Source organism: Macaca nemestrina, chromosome 16 (genome assembly GCF_043159975.1).
Source record: "Macaca nemestrina isolate mMacNem1 chromosome 16, mMacNem.hap1, whole genome shotgun sequence".
Classification (NCBI taxonomy): domain Eukaryota; kingdom Metazoa; phylum Chordata; class Mammalia; order Primates; family Cercopithecidae; genus Macaca; species Macaca nemestrina.
The window spans coordinates 87,771,246-87,787,663 of record NC_092140.1 but is presented as its reverse complement, the minus strand read 5'-3'; the positions used below and the strand labels follow the sequence as shown (position 1 = coordinate 87,787,663).

The window sequence follows — 16,418 nt, the reverse complement described above, 5'->3', positions numbered from 1 at the left end:
GTAAATGAGATGACATCTGTAGAGCTCTTTTTAGAAAATCATGCAATTATTTTCTATTGCAATAACTTTTGTTTCCTCTTCATGTTTGAAACAGTGATAGAGGAAAATACACTAAACTATTTCACTAAGAATGAAATACGTATCAATAAATTGTCAGTAAGTGTATAATATGATATCATTATTTTCAGAAGTTCTTTGTACTGAAATAAGACACTACTTGGATGCCAAGATTTATAACAAATAACTATAGCTATAAATATCATAGTTCATTTTTAAGATGAGATAACATTTTTGGTTTGTTTTAGACCTAAACAATATGTATTGAATCAAAAAGATACTATAAGTGATATTGATGAAATAAAGTTAGAAATAGGAAATTTTTAACAAATATTAATGTATGTGATGTGAATTATTTCTTGCAGTCTCCCGTTCCATGTCTAGTGTCATTTGAGACTGAGTTCAAGTTGTTTCACTTCAACTTCTTCCCTATATTCCTCTTCTTTTCTGCCCAAATCTTCCCTAGTTTTTTCATATAACATATCAGCATTTCTTCTCCTCTTATTTTAAAGTAAATCTGCAGTTAAATATGCTTATCTTACAATTCATTTTGTGAGAAAATAAAAAGTTCATTTTGTGATCTGCCACTTCATCAGTTAACTCATTATCCTAATAAAATTTCTATGTTCTTAAATCTTTTTCCTTTCTAGTTCTCAGATATCTAATTGTTCACTTCGACCTCTTCCAAAGGATGTCTATCTTGAAAGGTGGTGAGCAAAGAATATTCAGGCCGTTGGTGAGTTTCCCTTACTAGTAACTTCAGTTAATATTATTGAAAAGTGATAAATTTATTATTCTATAAATTTATATATTAAAAATTTCCTTTTTATCACACATTTATAATTAGGACAGATTATTTATAGTTAACGAACTAAAAAGAAGTTACTGTTTAAAAGCAATTTTATAAATTATCATCTTTATGAAATATTGCAGGTACCCCTAAAAATGATTTACAGTGTAATATAAATAGCACCTTCAGATGTCTTTCACCCAACATTTATCTGTAAATTATTATAACCAAAGACTAGGCCAAAGGCTCTAATACCTGTTACCCCACACATTTTGTTTCTTTTTTGATTACTCTGCTGGTTGAGTTACAAATTAATGTAAGTCTTCTTAAGAACAATTTAGAAATATTGAGCAAAGACCACTTTTAAAAATTTCTATACTTTAACCAAATAATTCCATGTTGAAGAATTTATTTAAAGTAAATAACTAGAAATGTAGAAAAAGATTTTCATAACAGATATTCCTCGCAGTACTTATTATAATGCAAAAATATTTAAAAATTAAACATAGAATTTATTACAGAAATAATGAGGTTTCCATATGATGGACTTCTATAAAGCCATTAAAATTATGATTTAAAAGAATATGAATTTAATGATTACAATATAATTCATTATATTAATATAATTATTATACTATAATATATTATTAATTATAATTACAATAGTAGAGGTATTCACAGTTAAAGACCTATCATATTAATTTGGCCTGGGTGTGGTGCTCCCAACTATAATCCCAGAACTTTGGGAGGCTGAGGCAGGAGGATCACTTGAGCCCAGGAGTTCAAGACCAGCCTAGGCAACATAGCAAGACACCATCTCTACAAAATAGAAATAAGAATAATAATTTTTAAAAAGAACTTGTTATATTATTTTGAAGAGTTTCACACTCCAGAAGACCAAAAGATATTCTCCACTGTTACACCCCAAAAGGTAAGTCAGTAATTACAAAAATTTTCCTATGTATGTTGTTATAAAGTAAGTAGTTCAAAAATTTCTTTTAAACTAGAACATCATACCTCAAATTGCTGAGATTTTGTTCCCATTCAAGTTTGGCTCTCTAACTATGATTTAATTTCCTTTGTTTCAAATAATTCCTTTTGTAGTACACTAAACTCATTTATCATTTTTTCAGTTTCTACTGTAAATTATTCACTGTGATCATTTTTAAGTTCTACTGACCTTTCACACAGGCAAACTGCATCCAGGCTAGCAGAGCCTGTATCAGGGAGAAAACAAGGTAGAAATAAATGTATAAGTGTTTTTTAAGTGTTATAAGAAATAAATAAAATGTATAAGTGTTTTTTAAATATGAAGGACTGCATGTTTTAACTTTCACTCCTTCATACACTGAACAAATATATATTGAGTGCCTACAATGTAAAAGACTCTATACTAAGCTCTGCAGTTAAAACACACAAAACTTCTGCTCTTGGTTAGCTTATAGTGTAGTGAAGAACAAAGACAGAAAAAGATAACAGAGTTCTGTGCTGACATAAGAGAATTTAATCAATGCTGGACCCTGGAAAGATTTCCCTGAGGGAGATGGCTACACTGAGAAGTAAAGAATAAGATGAAAGCCACTAAGCAAAGGGGGAAAAAAGACTCTAGCCAATCTATGGCATGTGCTGAAAATCTATTACAATTTGCTTCTAGCCGAGATGCAGCAACACGTACTGATTTTTCTTCTTAGCTAAAATAACCAAAAACAAACTAACAAAAATATTTTAAAATAATTTTCAAGGCAGTGGGTTTCAGGCAAAGAAGACAATAATCCCCAGAAGACAGGAAAAAAATACGAAGGAAGCATTATGATTGCTCCAGCTCTCTGCCTTGACAACATTTCCAGACCATGGCACAGAAATTAACAAACTGAGGTGCAGTCTCCCTGAGTTGCAGTGATGAAGCTGAGAGCCTGGTCAAACCAAAGCAGACAGAAACCACAGGTCAGAACGCTGCAGAGAAAACAGAGGTCTGTACAGAGAGAGAACCCTGGAGATGCAGAGATGCCCTCCTGGGTATTTGGCAGAATATTGAACACGGCATGTGCACTAGGAAACTATCCAACACCAAGGGAAAAAAATCTAAAAATACTAAAGGAAACTGTGCCTGGTGCTCACATAATGTGAGGAAGGGTGTCCATTCACAAGAGCAGGCTGGAAAAACTCCTAAATCACAGGACAATAAATCATCAGAAAGATCTTGCCTCAGGAACGAGGAATTAGCCCAAATAGTAAAAGCAAGAATGGACAGGATCAAGCTGTTTGTAAATAACTCAACTGTATCCCTCAGTAAATCTCAATGAGGTAAGTGGAGCCATAAAATATACTTTTAAAAATCAAACTGCACTTGTAGAGATGCAAGCTCCAATGTCAGAGATGAAAATTACACTGGATAAATATAAGCACAGATTAGACATCACAAAAGAAAAGATTCATAAAGTTGAGACATTAGTGAACTGTGAGAAAACTTCAAGCAGCTAATCTATAAGCCCCCAGAAAGGAAGAGAAGAAAAAAAAAAAAAAAAAATTGAGGAAGAAACAATCGAAAGCTTTATAAACTTTACAGATCCACAAACAAGGTGGCTGGGAGAGAAGCAGTAAAAGTATTCTATTGTAATTTTCTTATACTATGTAGGATGCGGTATAATAGTATTTGAAGGTGAACTATGATAAGTTAAAATCATATACTATAAATCATGAAGCAACCACTAAGACAGCCAAACTAAGTAACAGACATCCAGATAACCCGGGGTCAAAGAGTTAATAAAAAGTATAATTAGAAAGCATTTTGAATGGTCGGGCATGGTGGCTCACACCTGTAATCCCAGCACTTTGGGAGGCCAAGGCAGGCAGATCACAAGGTCAGGAGTTCGAGACCAGCCTGGCCAGCATGGTGAAACCCCGTCTCTACTAAAAATACAAAAAATTACCTGGGCATGATGGTGCATGCCTGTAATCCCAGCTACCCGGGAGGTTGAGGCAGGAGAATCACTTGAACCCAGGAGGTGGAGGTTGCAGTGAGCCGAGATTACACAACTGCACTCCAGTCTGGGCAATAGAGCGAGACTCTGTCTCAAAAAAAAAAAAAAAAAAAAAAAAAAAAAACCAAAAAAAAAAACGTATTTTGAACATCCAATGTGCTGAAAACACAACATATCAGAAGTTATGGAATGCAGCTACAGCAGTACTTAAATAAAATAAAATAAAATAAAAAAACACAAAGAGCTATAGATTATAAGCCAAAAAAGAAATATAAAACTAAATCATAAAAATTACTTGACTAATCTAGAAAAAAGCAGAGAACGTAGAAAAAGGAAACAAAAAAGAGCTGGCACTAATAGAAATCAAACAGCATGATGACAGACAAATCTAATTTGATAATGCTGGCACTAATAGAAATCGAACAGCATGATGACAGACAAATCTAACTTGTAATCACACTACAAATGAAACTGTTCTAAAAATCTCAATTAAAGGCAGAATCTCAGGCTGGATAAAAAAGCAAGACCCAACAATATGCTGCCTATAAAAAATGCACTTTAAATGTAAAGATACAAATTGGTTCAAAGAATGGAACAAGATATACCATGCTAACACTTAACAAAAGAAGATGGAGGAGAAGTGGCTGTATTGGTACCAAAGGAGATTTCATAGCAAAAACATTTTCAGCACTAACAAGGTCATTTCATAATAACAAAAACATAACAGTTCTAAATGTTTATTCATACAATAACATGACAGCTTCAAAATAGGGGAGGAAAGAATGAACGGAACTGGAAAAAGAAATTCACAAGTATAGTCTAGGATTTCAATACTCCTTAGTGAACTGATAGAACAAGGAGGCAGAAAATCAGTAAGACAGAGTAGACTTGAACAGCGCTATTCTTCTCAAGTACCCATGGAACAGTTACCAAAAGAGACCACATTCTAGATCATACAATAAATGTTAATAAAAGAATGAAGTCAAAAGGATTTAAGCTATACAAAGTATGTTCCTGACTGAAAAGCAATCAAATTAGAAATCAATAACAAAAACATCCCTGGAAAAACTTAATTATTTGGAAACGAAGTCATGCACATCCAAATAACTCTGGGTTGAAGAGGTAATAAAAAGTGAAATTAGAAAGTATTTTGAACATTCGATATGCTGAAAACACAATATATCATAAGTCATAGAGTGCAACTACACAGTACTTAAATAAAAATGTTTATCACTGAATGTCCTGCATTAGAGGAGTATCAAATCAATTACTTGGACTGCTACCTTAAGAAACTAGAAAAAAGAAGAGGAAATGAAATGCAAAGGAAGCAGAGGAAAGAAAATAGTTAACATCTGCCGTGGTCTGAATGTTTGTGTCCCGCCAAAATTTATGTGTTAAAACCTAATCACGGAGGTGATGTTATTGCTAGATGAGGGTTTTTGGAGGTGACTAGGTCATGGGGACCAAGCCCTCATTCATGAATGGAATTAGTGCCCTTATATAAGAATTCCCAGAGAGCTTCTTCATGTCTTCTGCCATGTGAGAACATAGGGAAAAAGAACACATCTATGAACCAGGAAGTTTCCCTCACCAGACACCAAATTTGACAGCACCTTGATCTTGGACTTCACAGCTTCCAGAATTGTGAGAAATCAATTTCTGTTGTTTTTAAGCTACCCAGTCTATAGTATTTTCTTACAGCAGGGCAAAAGGACTACGACATTGTATTAGTCTGTTCTTGCACCGATAAGGGAAATACCTGAGACTGGGTAATTTATAAAGAAAAAAGGTTTAATTGGTTCATGGTTCTGCAAGCTATACAGGAAGCGTGATGCTGGCATCTACTCAGCTTCTGGGAGGCCTCAGGAAGCTTATAATCATGGCGGAAGGTAAAGGAGTCACCAGCACTTCACATGGCTGGAGCAGGAGGCAGGGGGTGGGGAGGTGCCACACACTTTTAAAACAACCAGATCTCGTGAGAACTCACTCACAGAGACGCAGAACTAAGGGGAAAATCTACCCCCAAGATCCAATCGCCTCCCTCCAGGCCCCACCTCTAACACTGTGGATTATAGATCGACATGAGATTTGAGTGGGGACACACATCCAAACCATATCAGACATCAAAGATGAAACCAATTAAAACAAAAAATAGAAAAATCAACAACACCAAACACTTTGAGGAGATTAATAACAATGATTAACTTCTATCTAGCCCTGCTGCTCATAAGAAAGATAAGATACAACTTAGTAACTTTGGACTCTGACAATTTTTTACAAAGCATTCCCTTGGGATATACCTGCAGATTATACTAGGATTACTACTAACTATACTATTGGTAGGGAATTAATGCACTAAGAGCGCTTATTTCCCCTTCTTTGTCTTTATCAAATGTATTTATTTATTTAATAAATACCATTTATCAAAATGTGATACCTACCAGTGAACTGGGCTGTACAGTAGCCATAATCCTAACAAAATCATATCAGACTGACAGAAAATGTTATCATTAGCAGGATCAGTATCATAAGCAAAGAATGTCAAACTTAAGGATCATGATTTCTGAACAAATAAACTAGGAGCAGTTAGGACAGAGTATACAGTAGTCCCCCCCTTATCCACTACATGTGTAGAAAAAACACTCAACATGTTTTTCCTATGCCCTCACAGCGCAGCAACAATCATCAACTCAAAACTTTTCTATGACCAAAGGTGTGGGGTATTTCCCCACCAACAAGCAAGTAATAATTTCTGCAGCTGACAGCAACGGAGTGACCTCCAATTCAATTCCAATGCTATCTACCTGGAGACAGCATCAGATCCCAAAGGCTGAAGGCTCAGTCTCATATGACTTCTTCTGCAACCATCAGTTGAAGTCGGGGCCTCCAAAGCTTCTGATTGACTGGCTTCAAGTTAGGGTTCCTATGACCCCATCTTTGGGTTTGATTAACTTCCTATAGCAGCTCAGAGAACTCAGGGAAACATGTTTACCAGCGTATCATAAAGGAAATTACAAAGACTACAGATGGCCAAGCCTGGTGGCTCACGCCTGTAAACCCAGCACTTTGGGAGGCCGAAGCGGGTGGATGACCTGAGGTCAGGAGTTTGAGACCAGCCTGGCTAACATACTGAAACACCGTCTCTACTAAAAATACAAAAAAATCACTTGAACCCAGGAGGCAGAGGTTGCAATGAGCCAAGATCACACCATTTCACTCCAGTCTGGGCAACAAGAGTGAAACTCCTTCTAAAACAAAACAAAACAAAACAAAACAAAACAAAACAAAACAAACAAAACAAAACTAACGATAACAAAAAACAAAGACTACAGATGAAGAGACTGTAGGACGAGGTATGGGAGAAGAGCCACGGAGCTTCCATGCCCGCTCTGAGCGCTCCACCCTCCAGGAATCTCTATGTGTACAGCTATCTGGAAGCTTTCTGAACCCAGTCCTTTGGGTTTTTATGAAAACTTCAATATATACGTATGACTGATTAAATCACTGGCCATCAGTGATCCACTTAACCTTCAGCCCTTCTCGCCTCCCAGGAGGCTGGAAGGTGAGGCTGAAAGTCCCAGCCCTCTAATCATGCCTTGGTCTTCTTCCTGGTGACCAACCCCCACCCTGGTGCTGCCAGCCGTCGTTCAATAATTAGCATACAAAAGACATCATTTTGGAGATTCTAAGGTTTTTATGAGTTTTATGCCAGGAAACGGCGTTGAAGAACAAACATGTATTTCACAGTATTACATCAGCAGTTTTGATTTGTGTGGTTTTAGTTACAGTCAACCACAGTCCAAAAATATTAAATGGAAAATTCCAGAAATAAATAATTCATACATTTTAAATAGTGTGCCATTCTGAGAAGCTGATGAAATCTTGAGCTATTCTGCTCCATGCCACCCAGAATGTGAATCTTCCCTCTGTCCGGTGTATTCTCACTTTATATGCTGTACTCCCGCTCTGTTCCTGACATCCAACCATCAACATCATGACTCCATGATCCACAATCACCCAAAGCAGGTTACTATACGTCAGAAGGTCAGTAGTAACCTAACACTATATCACTCCGCCTACTTCATTCATCTCACTGCATTTCATCATATAGGCGTTGTATCACCTCACATCATCACAAGAAGGGAGATTACAGCATAAGAGATTATGAGACCCCATATTCATATAACTTTTATTACAGTATATTGTTACAATTTTTCTATTTCATTATTAGTTATTATTGTTCATCTCTTTCTGTGCCTACTGTATAAATTAAACTTTATCATAGATATATATGTTTAGGAAAAAACAGTATATTTCTGGTTCAGTACTAGCCATGGTTTCAGGCATTCACTGTGGTCTTGGAAAGTATCCCCCATGGATAAGGGGAAATTACTGTACTTATTTTTTTATGACACAACACAGCTTCCTCTGCACTACAGTTGAAACTGTTTAGTTTAAGACAAAACACCCTATCACAAGAAGCTAGGTCTATGGGCACCATATCTTGAAGCATGGAAAAACACAAAAGGAAGCCCAGGGAGAAGGATCCTTACAAAGACTTTCCAGCTGCCAGTGGAGAAGAGCTCAAGAGAGATCAACGTACTTACTGTCATGAATCCTCTTTTGGGGAAGACGCTGTTAAGTTTATTTAATTCTGGCTATTTTCTCTGCCCCATGTATGGTGTAAACGAGGCTCAAATTCACCTGTCGAATTACCTCCCATGAAAAGGACCACTGGAAAGATCACTTCGTTAAGAGCTTCTCTACTCTGAACCGTACCACTTATTCAGAGAGAAGCTTAAGAAGAAATTCTGGGGAGTTAGTGGCAAGTTGCCAGGGCCTCACCAGAAGCTGGGCCGGTGCTGGTGCCATGCTAGTACAGCTTTCAGAATAGTGAGCCAAATAAGGCTCTTTTTGAATTACCAGCCTCGGGTATTTTTTTATGATAATGAAACAGGGGTTTCTGTTAGTTTTTGCCTATCTGCACTTTGCTTTTCACATATGTCTTCACTCCTGGGATGCTCTCCATCCCCGTCCTCACCTGGCTGCCTCCTACCATAGACCACCCTCATGTTGGAAGAGAATTCCCTGCACCCACTTACAGCATGCTGTCCTCGTCTCCAGGGCAGCTCCAACAATGTATAGTTAGGTGTCTGCTGACTCACTCACAGCACATGTCTGCAGAGGATTCCCTTCTCCCAGGCTGTCCTTGTACTGGACTGCAATCCTCCGAGGCCCGTGATCAATACCCTTGTCTGAGGCACACTTAGTGTGTCACCTAGAATCCCTGCAATGCAAATACATTACTCCTCATAAAGTGGTCTTGTCATGACATCAAGGGAGCTTCTGTTCCTGGCTATTTACTTGAAATGTTATTCCAGGAGGCTGCCACTCCATTAAGAATAGACAGCCTCCTCCTTTACGTCCAGGTTAGCTTCACGAAGTTGATTCATGAACTGCTGTAATTCACAGAGGTTGTGTAAATGGCCGTGTGACTGAATTTATCAACATGTTTAATAACGTCGTGTGATCTTCTGCAGGCCTTGGCTGCGTAGCATCGCAGGCTCCTTTGAGGCTGCCTCCCTCCCTGAGCCGACACGTGCCTGGAAAATACAGTTTCTATCAGATCTTCATCCCCCATAATGACTCAGTTTACATTCTGAGCTCTCATCCCAGGGTGGGAGTTTCTGAGAGATCCTGAGAAAAGTTGGCCAGGTTAAGCTGACTGATCTCAATCTTACTCAGCACTATGTGAATTTACGCGGCTGTACACTAAGCAGATCCACAAAGAAGTAGAAGCAAAGGCGTCAAGCATGAAAGAGTGAGGGGGGGTGGGAGAGAGGCTGTTTCCAGGGAGGCCGATCACCCCATTCCCACTGTAGTGTTGTCTGTCCGCCAGTGTGCACCGGGCTTACATTGTCTGACAGACGGCAGAGCAGTCGGAGATTCTTCCTCCTCCCTGGCTGTGCAGAGCTGCCCTGAGACCCCTGGTGGGCAGAGAACCAGAAATGCGGAAGATGGAAACCCGTTCTTTATACTCTCTCTTTGCTTCCGACTGAGAAGGGAGGATCTGAATTGGGATAACATGGCTTCAGAACTTTGTTACTTCCCTTCCCTAAATTTCTATCAAAGCTAATCAAATCCCTGCAAAGACCATCACTTCAAATATCTGCTGAGAACCTGGGGCCCTTGGCAGAAGAATCCGATCTCAGCAAGTGCTCAGGGCAAGCTGATCTTGCCCCAGAGTATGGAGGCCACTGGGCTGGGCTGTGGCAGGTGGCAGGTGGCAGGTGGCAGTGAAGATGAAACATAGGAAGGCAGGATGTCAACTCAGAACCATGCTGGCTTTAACCAGAGCAGGTCGTCTTCCCAAAAACTAAACCATTCCCAAGTATAGTGCCCTGAAGCCCACTGTCCAGGTCCTCAGTCCACCGCTTTGTTCCCTCCTCCTGTAGCCCATTCACCCACTTCACACTCTCCAGAAAGAGAAAGACAGACATTCATTGTCTCACAGAGAGCAGAGCAGACGGCTGAATGCAGCCCTCAGTAGGTTCATGGAAGTATTTGTGCCCTGAAGTGATTTCTTAATGAGACCAGACTAACCTGAGTTGCTGGATGCAACCTACCCCAAAACACCCCTGTCCTTAGGGAGCCCAGGTTCGAAGCCCACAGAGGCAGTCAGCTCCGTCTGTTACCTAACTCCAAGCACCAGGAAACCGGCAGAGGTGAGGGACTGACCACACACCCCCTTTCCTCAACACCCTCGTGCCTTCCAGCCTGGCCCAGGCTGAAGCGTTTCACCTTTCAGAGGCATTCGGAGTCTACTCACTCTCAAGTGAGTCACCTTATTCCATAAATGAAGCAAAGACCATCTCCATGGAGAAGCATCAGGGACTTGTGCAGTCTGGCTCTGGTGCATGAGGTTGGGCTGGGTTTGTGGGCAAAGCCGAGTCTGGCTGGGCCTGGCTGCTGAAGTGGGGCCCTCACCTGCTTTCAACAAGCCAGATACCTCTGTTAAGAGCTGTGGAGGCAGCGCCATCCAGCAGTTCCCTGGGTGCATGAGCCCTGCTGGATAGATCTCTCCTCGCTCACCTGCAGCACTGGAAAAATCAAATCCTAGCCTTTAACTTTACAGGTTGTGTGTGTGTGTGTGTGTACACGCGCGTGCATGCACCCATGTGCAGGTGGAGGCATCTCGCCTGTTGAAAGTAAGGCAATGTCTCCTCTTTTAAAATCAAAGAGGCAGCTGTGATGGTCTCTGAATTGCCTTCAAGGTAATTCTTCCCTTGTCTTGAAGAAAAGCACGTGTTTCTAGCCAAATAGCTCTGTGAGCCTGTCCTGTGAAATCCAAGAAGTCTGTCAGCCTTTGTTCATTCCTTCTCAGGTTAGATTTTAACATATGAATTTTGGAAAGACACAGAGTAGATCCAGAAGGTGAGATGTCTGTCCCAGTGAGCCTAGATATCAGAGCATTGAACCAAATTATTATTATTCTCAATCCTATGATCTCATGGAGTTTGCCTTGTAGTTTGAATTTGATTGAGATTCATTGAGATTCATTACCCCTTTCTTCTTTCCTAGTTTTTCATGTTAGGAGAAATGTCTATCCTGTGCCTGTATCACCATTTTACTTTAAAAGCAAAACTTATTTTGCTTCATAGATTTGCAGCTGGAGAGTGATTTGTCTCAAGGTGAATCTTGAGTCTTACCCATGTCTGATTTAGATATTTATATGAGACTTTGGATCTCAGATTTTAGAGTTGATGCTAGGAGTTGAGACTGTTGAGGCAATTGAGACGTAATCAATATACTTGGTATGTTTAGAAGGACACTGTAATCTCCCAACAGGTTCATTTTGCCTGCTGCCTGGATAGAGCCAACTTATCAAGACAGAGGAACTGCAATAGAGAAAGAGTTTAATTTTCACAGAGATAGCGGAATGGGAGACTGGAGTTTTATTATTACTTAAATCAGTCTCCCTGAAAATTTGAGGACTCAGGTCTTTTAATGATAATTTGGCAGGTAGAGGGCCCAGGAATGGGGAGTTCTGAATGGTAGGGTTGGAAATGAAATCATGGGAGTCAAAGCTGTCCTCTTTTGCTGAGCCAGCTCCTGGGTGGGGGGCCACAAGACCAGATGAGTCAGGTTATCAATCTGGGTGGTGCCAGCTGATCCACTGAGTGCAGGATCTGAAAAATATCTTGAGCACTAAGCTGAGGTTTTAACATAATAATGATGCTATCCCCAGGAGCAATTGGGGAGGTTTAGCATCTTGTGGCCTCTAGCTGCATGACTCCTAAATCATAATTTCTAACCTTCTGGCAAATTTGTTATCCCAACAAAGGCAGTCTGGTCTGCAGGCAAGAAGGGGGTTTGTCTCAAGAAAGGGCTGTTATTATCTTTGTTTCAAAGGTAAACTATAAACTAAGTTTCTCCCAAAGCTAGTTTGGCCTATGCCCAAGAATGAACAAGGATAGCTTGGAGGTTGGATGCAAGATGGAGTCAGTTAGGTCAAATCACTGTCACTGTCATAATTTTCTCACTGTTACAATTTTTGCAAAAGTAGTTTCAAAGTACATCCTTGGAGGCCAGGAGCTAAATGTCAAAGATTCAATATTTGTGTCTTTCTGAAATTCATATGTTGAAACTCTCAGCCCCACGGTGATGGTATTAGGAGGCAGGCTCTTTGGAGGTGATTACGTCATGAGGGTGTAGCCGTTATACATGGGATCAGTGTCCTTATAAAAGAGACCCCAGAAAGTTTTCTTACCCTTCTACCATGTGAAGAAGCGGTGAAATGATGGCTGTCTAGAAGCAAGAAAGTGAGTGTTCACCAGACAGTGAATCTTCCAGCATCTTGATCTCACACTTCCCAGCCTCTAGAACTGTGAGAAATACATTTCTATAGTTTATAATCTATTCAGTCTGTGATATTCTGCTATAGCAGCCTGAATGGACTAAAACATTCAATAACTCAAAGTGAAGTTTTAAGACAGCAGAGTATAGAATTTGTCATCGGAAGACCCAAGCTTCCTCCTTCCTCACCTCCCTCAAATGGACACTGCTTCCCACCACATCCCTTCACCATTTCCATCACAATCAACACTACTTTCACCTTTTCAACTCCCACATCACATCAACACTACCAACTGCCTCTGACCTTCTGTTAATGCTACATTTAGAATTAACTTTTTATCTAGAAAGATTCCAACTTAAGTCATAGATTTGGTCCTAAGTGGAGGATAAAAAGAAAAAAAGATTTCTAGACCCTGAGTTACATCCGTCCTTAAAGCTGCTCATTTCATTTAAAAGAAACAACTAAGCTTAATGGATGGATTTAAATACTCAGACAACTAAAGTATGAGATACTTTTGCATGGTAACAGTTGGTGAAAAGAGTAAAACAGGTATCTATTCTCCATTCCTGAAGGCCTGATTTGATCACAATCTTAGGTTGAAATTACTCAATTACTATTTTCAAGGATTAAATTTCCCCCACCCCTTTATAGAAATAAAATAGACACACATAACCCCTGTGAAGTTGAAGGCTAGGGTTCAACTGATTTTCCAGAGCTAATCATGGAAATGAGGTTTTTTATGACTTGTTTATGAGAGTTGAGCAATAAAACTTTTATCACTGGGCAGTGGCCCGTTGGCAAAGATTCAGGAAGGAACTGATGTGGTAGAAAGGAAAAGACTGAGTTCATCACGGCAGAAATGACGCAAATAAATGAACGTGATGAAGAAGAAATGTGAATCAATATCAAACCAAGAATGGAGATTTAAGCTTTCTTCTTTCAACAGTTCTTTTGTTTCATTATCACGGCATTATTTTCAACTCTGTTACCTCCAGAAAACACGGCCATTCTTTTCTGTTCTTTTTTTTCTATTTGTTTGAAATTAATTGTTCCTACAGTCTGTAGAGATTGTACGCCCTCTTTTTTCACAGTTTCTGTTTAAGGAAGTCAGAAAAAAAAAAGAAAAGAAAAGAAACCATGCTCCGCTGAACACTCATCTAAGGTAGAGAATCTCACCGAAGTAAAGAAAAGCTCACACTCGCTGACAAACAATGGCTCAGTGAGAGCAGCTCAAGTTGCATCTGGTCGTTGTCTGCTGGGCTCTCTGTTAGCTGCTGACCAAATCCTGTTTTAGTGTAGAGATTGTTTTTCTAACTAGGATCCTTTCTTAAGTGTGCTTAATCTGCTGTAAAATGGTGTTCTTCTCTTCAATAAGTGTTACTCTAACTGTTTTTTAAAGTGCACTGCCTTTACCTTGGCAAGCTGTACGCCAATCAGTATCTAGTCCGATGCCATTTCTGCACACATACGTTAATGCTCCGACATTTAGAGGGGTTGGAATTGGGAATGACTTTGCTGATGACTTATGATTAACTATTGTATGGTACTCATATATCTTTATGCTCCACTGCCCCCACCTCTCACCCTCCAAAAACTGATTAAATCTTACAATAACAAAAACATTTACAATAAGGCCAATACAATGAGATAAAATCAATACTGACAAAAAGAGGACAAAGTATTAATTGCCACTGCAGTTGGATTTGACATTATTCGTATGATTGAGCTTCAAATACATCTGTAAGCTGCATAAATATGAACCAAGCTCACACAGTTTCACCCATGGTGCTGATCTGGGAGAACACACTCCTACATGGATACCTGCTCCCTTTTCCCATCTGCCCAACCCATCAAGAAATGGACAGAGTTTGGTTTAAGCCAATTGTAATACAGTACTTACCCCTTACTTGAGGTTTTGCATTGTGCAACTTCAGTTACACGTGGTCAATAAATGTCCAAAAATATGAGATGCAAAATTTTAGAAATAAATAATGTACGTGTTTTAAATTGCATGCCTTTCTGGGAGCATGATGAAATATGCTGTCCTGCTCTGTCCCACCTGGGACATGAATCATTCCTTTGTTCAACATATCTATTCTGTAGACTCTACCTGCCCATGAGTCACTGAGTAGCCATCTCAGTTATCAGATTGACAGATCCCAAAAAGCAGGGTGAGTACAGTAAAATGATATGTTTTGGGAGAAAGACCACATTCACATAACTTTTATTTTAGAACAGTGTTATGATTGTTCTACTTTATTCTTAGTTATTATAATTAATCTGTTAACCATAATTTTAATTTATAAAAATTTACCTAGTTTATAAATTAAAATTTATCATAGGTATGTATGTTTAAGAAAAAACATAGTATATATAGGATTTGGTACTAGCCATGATTTCAGGCATCCACTGTTGTCTTAGAATACATCCCTCATGGATAAATGGGGAGTGGTATGTAGCAAAATAAAATCAATAATACAAAAATGTCTAACTGCATGACTAAAGAAAATATATATATGACATTAGAAAAGATAAAAGGATCGGTAGTCATCATAGCAGCTTCAGTTTATAATGTAGGAGTAAACACACAATATCCATGTAAAGCCAACATGTTACATGAGAACTTGAGTTTCTGTGGCTCTCAGTAGCAAATTGTATGTTCATGCTGGAACTGCTCTGTGATTCGAAGTGAAATCAATTTTTGTGAATTCAAATGACACCTATAGATTTTACTGAAGCCAGCCTGATGAAAAGTAGTGGTGCAGGGCACCACTAGACAACCACAAGATGCCCACAACTTGTAAGAAGTACAGCAAAGACCATAACCGCCAAGACAGCACCGTCGGCTGACGGCAGGAGAGAGCAGCAGGGGTCAGAAACCACTTGTAACAGTTGTAACTGCTAGTCTGACTATTCCTTTGCAATGGCTTATAAATTTTTGCATTTGTAAATTTATTTAATGAGTATTTTACTAGCTACCTACTATGTACAAGGCACTATGTTAAGTACTAGGATACATTGGTGATTAAGCCAGGTACCCATTATCCTTATGAGCTTACAGTGTGAAGGAGAAAGACTTTATGTCAGAATTATACAAATACTTATCCTATTGTATTAAGTTACTATTGTACTATGAGGGATGCCTTAGAGTGAATTATAATGTGATCAAACCAAGACTGAAGGGGTGGAAGAGAATCAGAAAAGTGTATCTCTCTCTGTCTGCCACTAGAATCACAGCTCTGCTACCTGCACCCAGGACACCTCTATCCTCCACTCCTATGGTTGTGTCTCTTTCAATCTGTCTTGGGGACAGAGTTAAGTGGACTCTAGAAGAATGTCTAGGACCCATTAGGTCAACTCCAAGATACTTTGTTATACTCAGAACCAAAGTAGTAAAAACAAAGACTTTCACAGCCAAAATCAAATCAGTCAAATTTTAGACTCTTTCTTCCCTTCTCTCAAGTAGGACTCAAGTCCCTCAGAAAAGGATAAAAGGAAAAGTATATGAATAACAATGAGTCATCTGTTCCAGCAATGTCCAGTCCTCTTGCCCATTGGTCTGGCCATGACAGATCCTCTAGGAGTTGTGAGCATAAAAACAAGACTCAGGAGAACAAAGGAGATACAGGTGTCTGGATGGGTCTTTCAAATGTTTTGGGGGAAAATCTGGATGAATGAATTTTTGGCCAAAGAACAGTAAAGATCCTCTTCTTGCCAAAGTCTCTAATTAATT

At 39.1% G+C, this 16,418-nt stretch overlaps 1 protein-coding gene across 1 annotated transcript in view; it reads left to right on the top strand.

The window, feature by feature from the left end:
* LOC105491762 (FRAS1 related extracellular matrix 2) overlaps nucleotides 1-16,418 on the top strand; it is a 223,377-nt gene that overhangs the window by 205,291 nt on the left and 1,668 nt on the right. The window contains exon 24 of the transcript XR_011614885.1: nucleotides 708-793. The gene's annotated coding sequence lies outside the window, so the exon portion shown is untranslated. The remainder of the gene's footprint in view (nucleotides 1-707; nucleotides 794-16,418) is intronic.